This window comes from Panthera onca, chromosome C2 (genome assembly GCF_046562875.1).
Source record: "Panthera onca isolate mPanOnc1 chromosome C2, mPanOnc1 haplotype 2, whole genome shotgun sequence".
NCBI classification, from domain to species: domain Eukaryota; kingdom Metazoa; phylum Chordata; class Mammalia; order Carnivora; family Felidae; genus Panthera; species Panthera onca.
Genome location: NC_138347.1, coordinates 79,253,446 through 79,264,279, shown reverse-complemented (window position 1 = coordinate 79,264,279; position 10,834 = coordinate 79,253,446). Strand labels below are relative to the sequence as shown.

The window sequence follows — 10,834 nt, the reverse complement described above, 5'->3', positions numbered from 1 at the left end:
TGTGACAAGTACCTCTGAAAGGCATGTCATTAGGAAACAGTAGCTGATACAAAGGAGAGAGGAGGGATTAAAGCCAGCCTGGTTAGGACTCTGAGCTCACCTGTAGCAACAAGAAGCTCACAGGGTCAGCATAAACTGAGGAGGAACACCCTTTGCTAATAAGCGGAGGGAAAGGAGCCTTGTGCAGGGATGGTACCAGCCCAGCCTGACAGAATCTCTGTGGACCACATCTGTCTGTGCCAGCTGTTGGCAGCCTGTGTAGGCTCGCTGAGAATAACAGCAATGATTTTCACTTTATAGCAACTTCCATCTTGGGAGCTCAGAATGCTGCATAAATGTAGATTAGGGCTCCCAACATTTTTGCCAAGAATGAGCATACTTTATAGGGCATCAAGAATGCATCACTGTCTCCACGAGTCTTTCATGGTAGAAAGTGAACTAACTGGTTTTGACTTAGACCTGCTTCTCCGATTTGAGCTTTCCTTGTGATTCCACCACTCATTTTCTAGGTGACCTTGGGAAACTCAGTTTCCTTCTGGACCCTCAGTTGTTGTGGTATAAATAAAGTGACTCATGTACCACTAAGTGATCTCTAGTGTGTCTACTGTTTCTAAAATTTGCCGAGAGTCTGCAAGGATCAGAAGTTTCCTCCCAAATAGACTACTGCCTGACACGTTTTGGAAAGGCTCTAGGTCTCGTACAATGGGATACTTTCATAGTACGTCTTTCATGGTTAGGCCATAACCCGGCAGACAAAAAATATTACCTTGGTCACTAGAACATAGCATTATCTTTTAGTTTTCACATGCAAGAGTATTAGTGTCTTCGGCAGGAGTTTACCTTGGCCCACCTTTCAGTACAGTGCTATTTATCATTTCCTTTTACTATTTTAAGATTTGGCATTAACACTCTGGCTTGTATCAGAGACTGATGAAGGAAGTAGTCTTTTTTTGTTTTGTTTTGTTTTCTTTAAGTAAGTAGCCTTTTGAAGGGCAGTTCTACTTCGCCCGGTGAATCCTGAGTGAAGACCTCAAAAATGACCATGCCTCTCAAAGTCCTGTGTTCGGTCTCTCTGCAGCAAGATTGCCCAGGATGTTTGCTATTTTCTCGGTTGCCATCCTTCTACAAAGACGAAATACTACATCATAAAATGTAGTATTTGTCCTTAGGAAGGGTTCCTCTGATAGCTCAAGGCTTTGTAATATATGATTAAATTCTCCTGAAAAAAAAAAAATCAGAAAATCCCTCTGATAAAATGCAGATGGGTCAAGCAGCTGAGGCACTTTGTGTGGTGATTAAATATGCCCTTTCTGGAATTGATGGCTAGATTCAAATCCCAAATTCCCAGGTGCAGTCAGGGCGATCCCTGTGCCTCAGTTTTCTCATTTGTAAAATCGGAACAGTGACCATCTGATGGGGTGGCTGTGATGAGTAAATGAGTTAATGTAAAATATTTTGAACATTGCTTGTTGCCTGCTACCCACTCCGTATTCCTTACTTATTTTCGGTCTCATCGGTTATACCTCGATAAATATATAAATTAAACACTTATGCGTTTCCACCTTTCAGAGTTTATGGAGAGGGATATCCCTTCAAGAGAATTACTGTTATTTGAATCATGGTTGGTAATCCGTTAGAAGCATTAAAGTTCCTGGTCTTTCAAATCACTATCAGAGTGTGCTCGTGTTCCCTCTGCCACGGTACTGATAAATGACACTGAGTCACCCATTTTCCCTGATCCACCTTCCTGCCACATTTGAAAGACATTCGGAGCTCCGATCTGATGGATTGTTTGGGAGCATTTAATACAAGTCATGAGTAGCTGTTACATATTAGCATGCAGCATGTATCACTTTAGGTATTATTCACAATCGCCCTAACGTGGGGCATTCCCTTTCTCCTATCTGCCCCCTAACCCCATCTACAGATGCAGAAGCTAGTGCTAAGAGACATTTAAAAAAAATGTTATATACAAAAGAAGTGGTATAACTTGCTATTTGCCCCAGATTTGTCTGCTTCTGAAGCCCACACTTTCTCCATTACACCACAATCAATGTTTCTGAAAGTAGAAGGGGCCACATTGGTCTCCAACCTCTGATATAATTAGCATCATGCTTTAATCAGTGAGGTTGACTGTCTTGATTAACCTTTATGATAGATCATGTAAGTTTCATATCTCTAAATGAATATATAGAGGCAGCTGTAAATTAGTGGAAAAACACTGAGCTTGGATCAGAAGACTCATGTTTAACCCCTGGCTCTGACACTTACTATGGTTGTGATTTTGGCTAAGTCACTTAACATAGTCACTTAAACCACTAACTTGGTTTGTTTCTTCTTATAGAAAACACACTCTCATGGTCTGGAAAGTATTCACTGAAATCTAGTGTGTGTGAGTATTATACCGGGGTTCTTCGTTGGCCAGAAAGGAGCATAGAACTACAAAGCGTTTTCTCTCTTTCCTTCAGGTCCTAAAATCAAGCCCCCTGATCCTCTTGGCATGTTTTTGGTATGCTCCAGTCCAGTGTAACCTCTCTTTCTTCTGAATCCATATTATCCATTGATCTGTTCACGTGATATTTATACAACATAGCATATCTTTGAGGATGATAATAATTTCTTAATTAGTGAAGGCAGCAAATGATTTACATGGACCTTCTCATTGCACTCATGAGGGAAACCCAATTGACCCCATTGTATGATCAAGGCAACTAATATTTAGTCAAATGAAACATCTTGCCCTGGGTCACGATGTTGGTAAGTAGGGGATGTGGGATTTGAACCCAAGCAGGTAGGTAGCCCCGAGAGCTTATGGTCTCAGGTGTCTAAGCCATACTGACTACCATCAACAGTCAATGCTTTGCTTCATTCTTTTATTTCTCGTTCATGAGCCTCGACTGCCTGACTGGTTTATGAAGTCCTTTAAGTGGATGTATCTCAATCATCTTGATGATTGCCTTAATGCCTCATTACTAGTATTTGTGGATAATTTAATGTAGTTTTCACCAGAGACTACAGTTTTCTACACCACTCAAATAGCCTAGGAGCAAGGACTTTTGACTCCTTCTTCTTCATCTCCAGCCAGAAGCTAATCTTCCCACAATGTTGGACTACTTTGATTTGATTTTTGCGGGTCAGGCAACAAACCGTTTCTCTGTTATTCTCATTGAGACACCTCCTGCCTCCCTGCCGGGGCCCAGAAATCCACCGTGATCCACGCATCTGTCGGAGGGCGCACTTGTTTGCAGCCGCCGTTGGCATTGTTACCAATCAAAACACACGCCCTTTCTCTGCATCCGAAGTGCCTTGGATCGCTGAGCAAGAACCTTTCTGACTCAAATGAAAACCACCTTGTGTTAGGTGAAATATGGGGAGTTAACCATTTGTTGGCTGGCGTGCATTTCCCACGAAAAACTCAAAAACAGAAATTCACCTCAGCCATGGAAAGTGATGTGCCAAGCGTCATATTTGCATATCAAAACCGAAAAACTGATTTGCATGTTATTTCAGTGTCTTGTGTCACGTTCAGGCATCTGTCAAGCCCACTAGATAGAAACAGCTTGTACAGTAGGAAAGTGTTTCTGTGCATATCAGACTGAAAATCTAGGTGCCTTTACTGTTTTCAACAAATTGTCGCCACGTCAGGTCATCCATTCCCTTCTGGCTTCATATGTGAAAATACTAAAGAAAAGGCAGAAATCCCACGTTTTATAAAGTCTACTTATGAGTTTCTAAGGGTCATCCATTTTCACTATAAATAATGTAGATAATTTAAAAATTATAAGTAAAAAAAAATTACTCATAATCCCACCATCCTAGCATGAGCTGTTAACATTTTGGTATCGTTCCCTCTAGTATCTGCTTTTTGACCCCTACTTACATAGACACTCACACTGGCACTCTTACATATATGTTTTTATTCATTTGTAAATATTACATGTTCTCTTTTAATAGCTTCCCATTTTTTAGCATGATAATGGCAAGAATTATGAGACAGGCTAAGGAATTGGTAAAACCCCATTTTGAACACAGTGGATTAGAACCACAGTCAGATCCAGAGTCCTGTTAAGAGAGACACTGTGATGTCTGATACAGTTTTATTAAAAATGTAGCTTTTGGTTGAGGATAGCTCTTCTCTGGGACAACAGATAGAAATCAGCTTGTGGTGGTAAAACTATTTTTCCCAATGTTGGAGCACCTAGCTCTCTTCGCATCGTCCCAGGCAACCGAATGGAGATGAACCATCCCCCCAGAAGTCACTGCCAGGCACTAATGGAGCATAGCTAAGACCAAGATCTGGTTTAGTTTGAAAACAACCTTGAACGACAGTTCATTCCATTCATCAAACATTTATGTCTTGCATCTCATTGAGGTGAAACCTACCAATGGAGATAATGTCTTGTATTTGCCTTGCCATTATTATAGCTAATCCCTTATACTTATGTAACATGCATAAGTCCTAATTAATGGGGGAGGGTGGATGCATGTGTGTTTTAGCTAAAGTATTGTGGAAACAGCTTCTTTTAGCCTTGGGTAGGAACAGCATATATAAGAGAGGAGTAAAATGAGAGAGATCTTATCACCCCATGGAGGCAAGTCATTTTCTCCCTTAAGGAGGCCCTGCCTGAGAGCAATGAAATGGGAACTGTGAGTTAGACTGGCAAGAGATCTCTGATCTTCCTTCTCCGATGCTGAGGATCTGGGTTTCTTGCCTGTCACCTTTCCTACTTCTTTCCTACCACGTGGGACAGCATCTGTAGTTGTGTCTCTTTTTGCCTGAAACTCATCTAGGCAGGAAAACATGAGGGAGGCTACTTTTTCCAAGGAGCCCAACACGAGAGCCTCGCTGTACAATTTATCTTTTGGTGCGAAAGGCTAACACGTGGAACCGTTGACCATTCGGAGAGCCAGCAAAACGTACATTCAGTGAATGGTGTGTATTTCAAGGTCTGTAGTCAAAAGAACTCAGGGGAATCCCACCTCTCGCTAACACAGTTAATGTGACGTTCAGATAGACTACCCTGAAGTGCTTCACCAGCAAGTACAGAAGCAGAGCATTACTTGGGAGAGCATATGACTCTGCAGACATTCCACTTCCAAGAAGAAAATCATCTTTGTTAGTGGTTTGTATGCTGTCCCTCCTGGTAATTAGAACTGCCATCTATGTGATGGTTAATATCTTACAAAGGTCCTTCATATGAAATAGATGTTACTAACTTCCAGTTGGTGGGTGAGAAGATCAAAAGTAGAGAAACAAACACCAGAGGACTGAAAGTGTGCCTTAGATGTCAGGCCTGGGAACACGCATGTTCCAAGCCCCGGAACTCTTGAGGCTACCTGTTTGAGAGTGGTGGGTGTGGAGAGGAACCGCTTTCTGTCTGCTCAGGCTGCGTCAGGGTCGCACCCTTGTGCGCCAACAGCACAGCCTGGTACTTCCGCCTGGCTGCCTTAACATCTAGCACGCTATAACTCAGAATTGCCCGTCCTTGGCTGTGACTCCCAATCTGGTTTAAGAATGGTGATTTGGAGGCATCGGTGTTTGGCATAGGAAAGGGAATATGCGGAAGAGGTTGTAAGACTGTTACACTTTCGAAAGTGGAAAGGTGACTGGAATGGGTTTCAAAGTTAGAATCAACTTTTAAAGTCAAAACTTCTGGGTCTCCCTCCTTGCAGCCTTGCTACGCATTCTCCAAGAAAATAGGACTTAAGAATAGAAGGCCTAAGAACACAATTTTATGCTCCTATGCAACCGTGAGGAGCATTCAGTTATGGGTTTCTAGTTGCTAATAGGCAGTTCCCCTTTCCCCTTCTTTCCCTGTGGCCCACTCACTGCTTTTAACCTGAAGCAGAGTGGGTGTGCAGCAAATCTTCGGCCCTTGGCCTGAAAGGGTGCTCCTTCCATTAAAAGTAAGACGTCGAGAGTAGAGCTTGATAATTCAGTGAGAGTCAGAAAGGAGAAGCAGCCTCAGGAAATTGCCAACTGCAAACTTGACACAGTTAAATAGGAGGGGGGAAAAAAAGAAGGAAAATATCAGAAATATATTTTTTTCTGGCAGGCTTTCAGCTCCAAAATGGGACTAATTCTACCTTTTGAAAGAAGATAATTTCAATGTTTCTTTTTTCAAGAACACATAATTGAAGTTATTTTCCCTCTGAGAGAAGGAACCTCTTGTACATCATTACAAATGGACAAGAAAAGTGAGCAGCTCTGGTCCCCGAGTGATAGAGTATTCATTATCATGTAATCTCTCTGAATATCTTGGCTGTCTTTTCCCAGTGTTTATCTGCCTGGGCGGTGCTTCTCTGGTAAGGTTCAGATTTGTACTAAGTTCAAGTTATCTAGCACCTTGTAACTAGGAAATGAATGGTGGGTCAACACTCACAGGAGAAAAATGACCCACACCGAGGTCAGTATCACAGTCACTCAGGAAGCTGGCATGATGACAAAGAGAGGGTAGCCATTTTGTAAAATGGATCCTTAACGCATATATTTAAATAGTAAATCAGTGGTGACAAAGATTAAAGGTGGTGGGTGTTCTCCTTGGGGTCTTCACTGTTTGCACCCCAGTGCAGGCTGTTTACTATGCTTCTTGTTGCATTTAGGAGGGATGGTGAAGTTCTTCTTGGCTCCCCCCGAGGAGGGGTGAGCATCAGGCGTTTAACCATTGTTTGTTCTTGATTTTCATGCCCTACATGTAGTGAAAGTTCAGTAGGCTGCAGAAACCCTGTGACCTGCCAGCTGCTTACTCAGATTCAGAATGCTGAATGAAGTTCTAGATTGTTTCAGGGGATGCTGACAAGTGGTTTAAATCCTCCTGTAAATGGAAATCTCTAATGATGATGTTTCCACTTACTCAGTGTGTGTCTGTTTTTATAGACTACAAAGTATCCGAAAATATGAATTATCTGTGATTTCCCTATAAATATCTGTAATGATATATGCCCTGCATATTATGGGCACAAAAATAAGATAGGGTAGAATCAAAGGAATCTTTGAAAACATCATTTTGCACAGAACGCTACTAAGGCTCGGGGAATAGAAGTGATTTGATCAAAATTACTGGACCCGTTAAAGGCAGAACGCAGATTAGAGAGATAAATAAGCTCTTCTGTGCTTATGGGTTCCTATGTAAGAATATGTAAAACACTTCAAATACTGTCATTGTTACATAAATGTGATGGATATTGTTATTTGTGTTAATCTGGCAGTTTCCACGCTCACCAAGGATTCCATCCATATCACTTTGTTTGCAGAAATAGTCCTCATTTTTGTACAGCCTCACCCATAACTTTTACCAGGGACCTAGATCCAAATTTGGCTACAGTATTCATAATAAGCCTTCCCCGGAATATTATCACCTGGGCCACTAGCAAGAAAAAAACCATGACAGAGAGGAACCAGTTGCAGATGCTTGGACATTTTCCATTTTCTGACACTTCTGTATCAAGAAAAAAAATTTTTTTTTCCTTATCTGAGGGTAAAAAACTTTATTGTAAAAAAATTAAAATATAGGAAAATAGAAAGAATATAAACCAGTCTCCCATTACTTTCAACCATGAACCTTTGAGCATATTTCCTCCCAGTCTCCCTTCTGTAACAGTTTGAGGCAGGCCAGCCTGGTCAGTGGATCGCTCTCCACAGGGTGTGTTTCTCCTTTCTCGTGCCTCCCATGGCCACATCTAACTGCGAGGGAGAATGGAAACTGTAGTCCAGCCATGTGCTCAGAAAGAGGAGGAAGTCAGTTTCGGTGAGCAGGTAGCGGTCTCTGCTTACTTAATGAATATCAGGGTCCTTAAACATAATAGCCATTAAATTGCTCAGAAATGCCATGCTGTCCGGTTGCATTTTTAAGGCATCATTGGCCTTGGTGTTTGAAGATGTTGCCAATATGTATATTTCCAAAATGTGTCTTTAGTAAAGTGAACACCCAGTTCTAAATCTCCTGATGGTTCTCTGCTTCCTAAAACAGTGTAGACATTGACCACAGGTCATTTCTCTAACCTCATCATCTAGCTCTGTTCCTCCTCTATTTCTTAACATTTGTTTTTTCTAATATGCCTGTTCTTTTCTACATGTTACTCTTGGAATGTCTTGACTTCCTTCCTTCCTTCCATCCTTCCTTCCTTCCTTCCTTCCTTTCTTTTTCTTTCTTAAATTGTTTGAAATCTATTTATCCTTCAAGATCAAACTAAGAGGATATATCCTTACTGGCAGCCTTCTCCCATCTCAGAACATTGAACTCATCCCTGTGGCTTAGTATTTACACTTACTGTAATTTTCTACTTTCATGTCTCTTGTTTCCTAAACCATGAGTTGTCAGAGGCGGGAATCATGAATAATTTGAGTTTATGATAGTGCTTGGCACTTGGCAATTTCTTAGGAAAGGTATGTTTAAGAGAACTTTGAATTATCAGGTTTTCCTTAATGGTTGTTGATTTAAAATAAAACAGCCAACGCCATTGACGTTACAGGTAATATTTCAGACATTTCTCCACTTTCTCCATGGGAAGCAATGTTTGGTTGGAAAAAATGCCTGGCTTTTGGAGTCAGATGACACCCTCTTTGGGGCTCAAGTTTTCTCCTTATTGCAAGTCTGAAAAACATGATGTAGGTCAGCTTCCCATCCATGCCTTCAATTCTGTCACCTGAACTGGGATTATCCCCTCCCTCAGAGGCAGGTTGAAGGTCCAGAGAGAGTCCCTTTGTGACCATGGTTTGAAAGTAGGTAAGCTGTCTATAGCATGACATGCAAAAGCTCTCTGATTTCAATCCTCTTAGCAACTGAGAGATAACCTGGACAGGCCCATTCTACAGAAGGGAATCTGAAGTCATCCAGGGTTCACAAGCTCACCTGAGGACCCCAAGCCAGTGCCTGAGTTAAACCTCTGTCTCTAACCATAATGTCACCACCTCGCAAGTCCCTTCACTCTCTGGCCACACATATTTTAGGATAAGCTCCCCACCTCCTTCCAGTCTCATGGCTCTCCCGTCCTCCCTGTGCTCCAGAGAGAACTTTCTAATCTGATTAGCTCACCTCGCTGCTGAAAATCCCTACTGCGGTTTCTGTTGCCTGGACATTCCTACCTGAGAGTCTGTAGATATGTTTCCCGTGGCTTGTGAGCTTCCTGAGATTATAAGTAAATTCAGTGTGCGTTGTTTTTTTTTTTAATTTTTTTTTTTAACGTTTATTTATTTTTGAGACAGAGAGAGACAGAGCATGAACAGGGGAGGGGCAGAGAGAGAAGGAGACACAGAATCTGAAGCAGGCTCCAGGCTCTGAGCAGTCAGCACAGAGCCCGACGCGGGGCTCGAACTCACATACCGCGAGATCGTGACCTGAGCCGAAGTCGGATGCTTAACCGACCGAGCCACCCAGGCGCCCCCCAGTGTGCGTTTTTATGGATGTCAGTCTCTCTCTGCCAAAAGGGAGCTCAGCTCATCAGGTTTTCAGAGTTGTCTGTGGTCTCACACAGGGCCTAGAGCCCTTGGCCCCTAGGGAGGCCCTCAGCATCCGGTATGGCATGGTAGTCATTAGATGGCCCTTCCTTTCTTTCGCCTCTTCAGTCTTAAACACAAAACCACTTGCCTTTTTTCCCATTCACACCCAACTGCGTCGCACCTTTGGCCTTTTGCTCCTCTCAGGGTCCCCATCTGACCTGGGTTGGAAGCCTGTTCCAGGGCTTTGCTAGTATCTGACATATCTTTATCGCTTGAATTCCTTGCATTTAAAAAGTTGTACTTCATGGATTGCAGAAGTAGAATTACATATTGCAAAAGAAACACAAACTTAGAAGTTGAAAGGTCCCCGGGATTCCAAACTCAGAGATAAATCCCCTTTAACACTTGAGTGTATGTCCTTTCAGACTTTTTTCCAACCTATATATAGAACAGTACATAGGGGCACCTGGGTGGCTCAGTCAGTTGAGCGACCGACTTTGGCTCAGGTCATGATCTCCCGGTTTGTGAGTTTGGGCCCCGCGTTGGGCTCTGTGCTGACAGCTCGGAGCCTGGAGCCTGCTTTGGAATCTGTGCCTCCCCATCTCTCTGCCCCTCTCCTGCTCATGCTCTGTCTCTCTCTCTCTCAATAATAAATAAATGTTAAAAAAATTAAAAAAAAATAAAAATAAAAAAAAGAACAGTACATAATTAAACTGTACTTACTTTACAAAAATGGGGCCATCATTTACACTTCCTATCCTATAACTAGATCTTTTCCTTTGATCGCATGGCCATGTCACCTTTTCATACCTTGCAGATAGATTTGTAATGTACCCTTTTAAAAGCTTTTCACATTCCATTGTATGTATCTATCATTGTGCATTTAAGTGACCTCTTACCCGTGGATGAATAGTTACATTGTTACTTCAGGTTCCTCCTTTTTTTTTCAAATATGGTTCCTGTGACTGGCCTTGGTCATATAATTTTATGATTATTTCTGCAAAATTTTCCTAGAAGTGATAACATCTGTGCCATTTAAAGTTTAATATCACTAGCAAATCGTTCCTCCAATGTTCAAATGCTATTTGCACTTTAGAGGAGACCTTAAATTTAACATTTAATGTTTATTGAATAAATGAGTCTAGGATGGGCTCTTGTCCTGGGTTTATCATAACTAGCCCTGCCCTGATCTTTTTGGGTGTTAAATTTCCTTATCTCACAATGAATAAAAGATTCCAGCATGCAGCTCTATTTTTTTTTTTTTTTGTCTCTGTCACCGGCCACATACCGTAGTTTATTCACTGTTGTCCGTTCTCCATCCAGATTGTGTCCAACAATGAAATAAAATCCCAATGTAAGATTAGTAACCAACATAAAAAAAAATTGAGGGCCTTT

The 10,834-nt window shown here is 41.9% G+C and overlaps 1 protein-coding gene across 12 annotated transcripts in view; it reads left to right on the top strand.

Annotated features, from left to right (window-relative positions):
- Positions 1-10,834, top strand: part of LPP (LIM domain containing preferred translocation partner in lipoma) — a 676,388-nt gene that overhangs the window by 500,067 nt on the left and 165,487 nt on the right. The window lies entirely within an intron of this gene.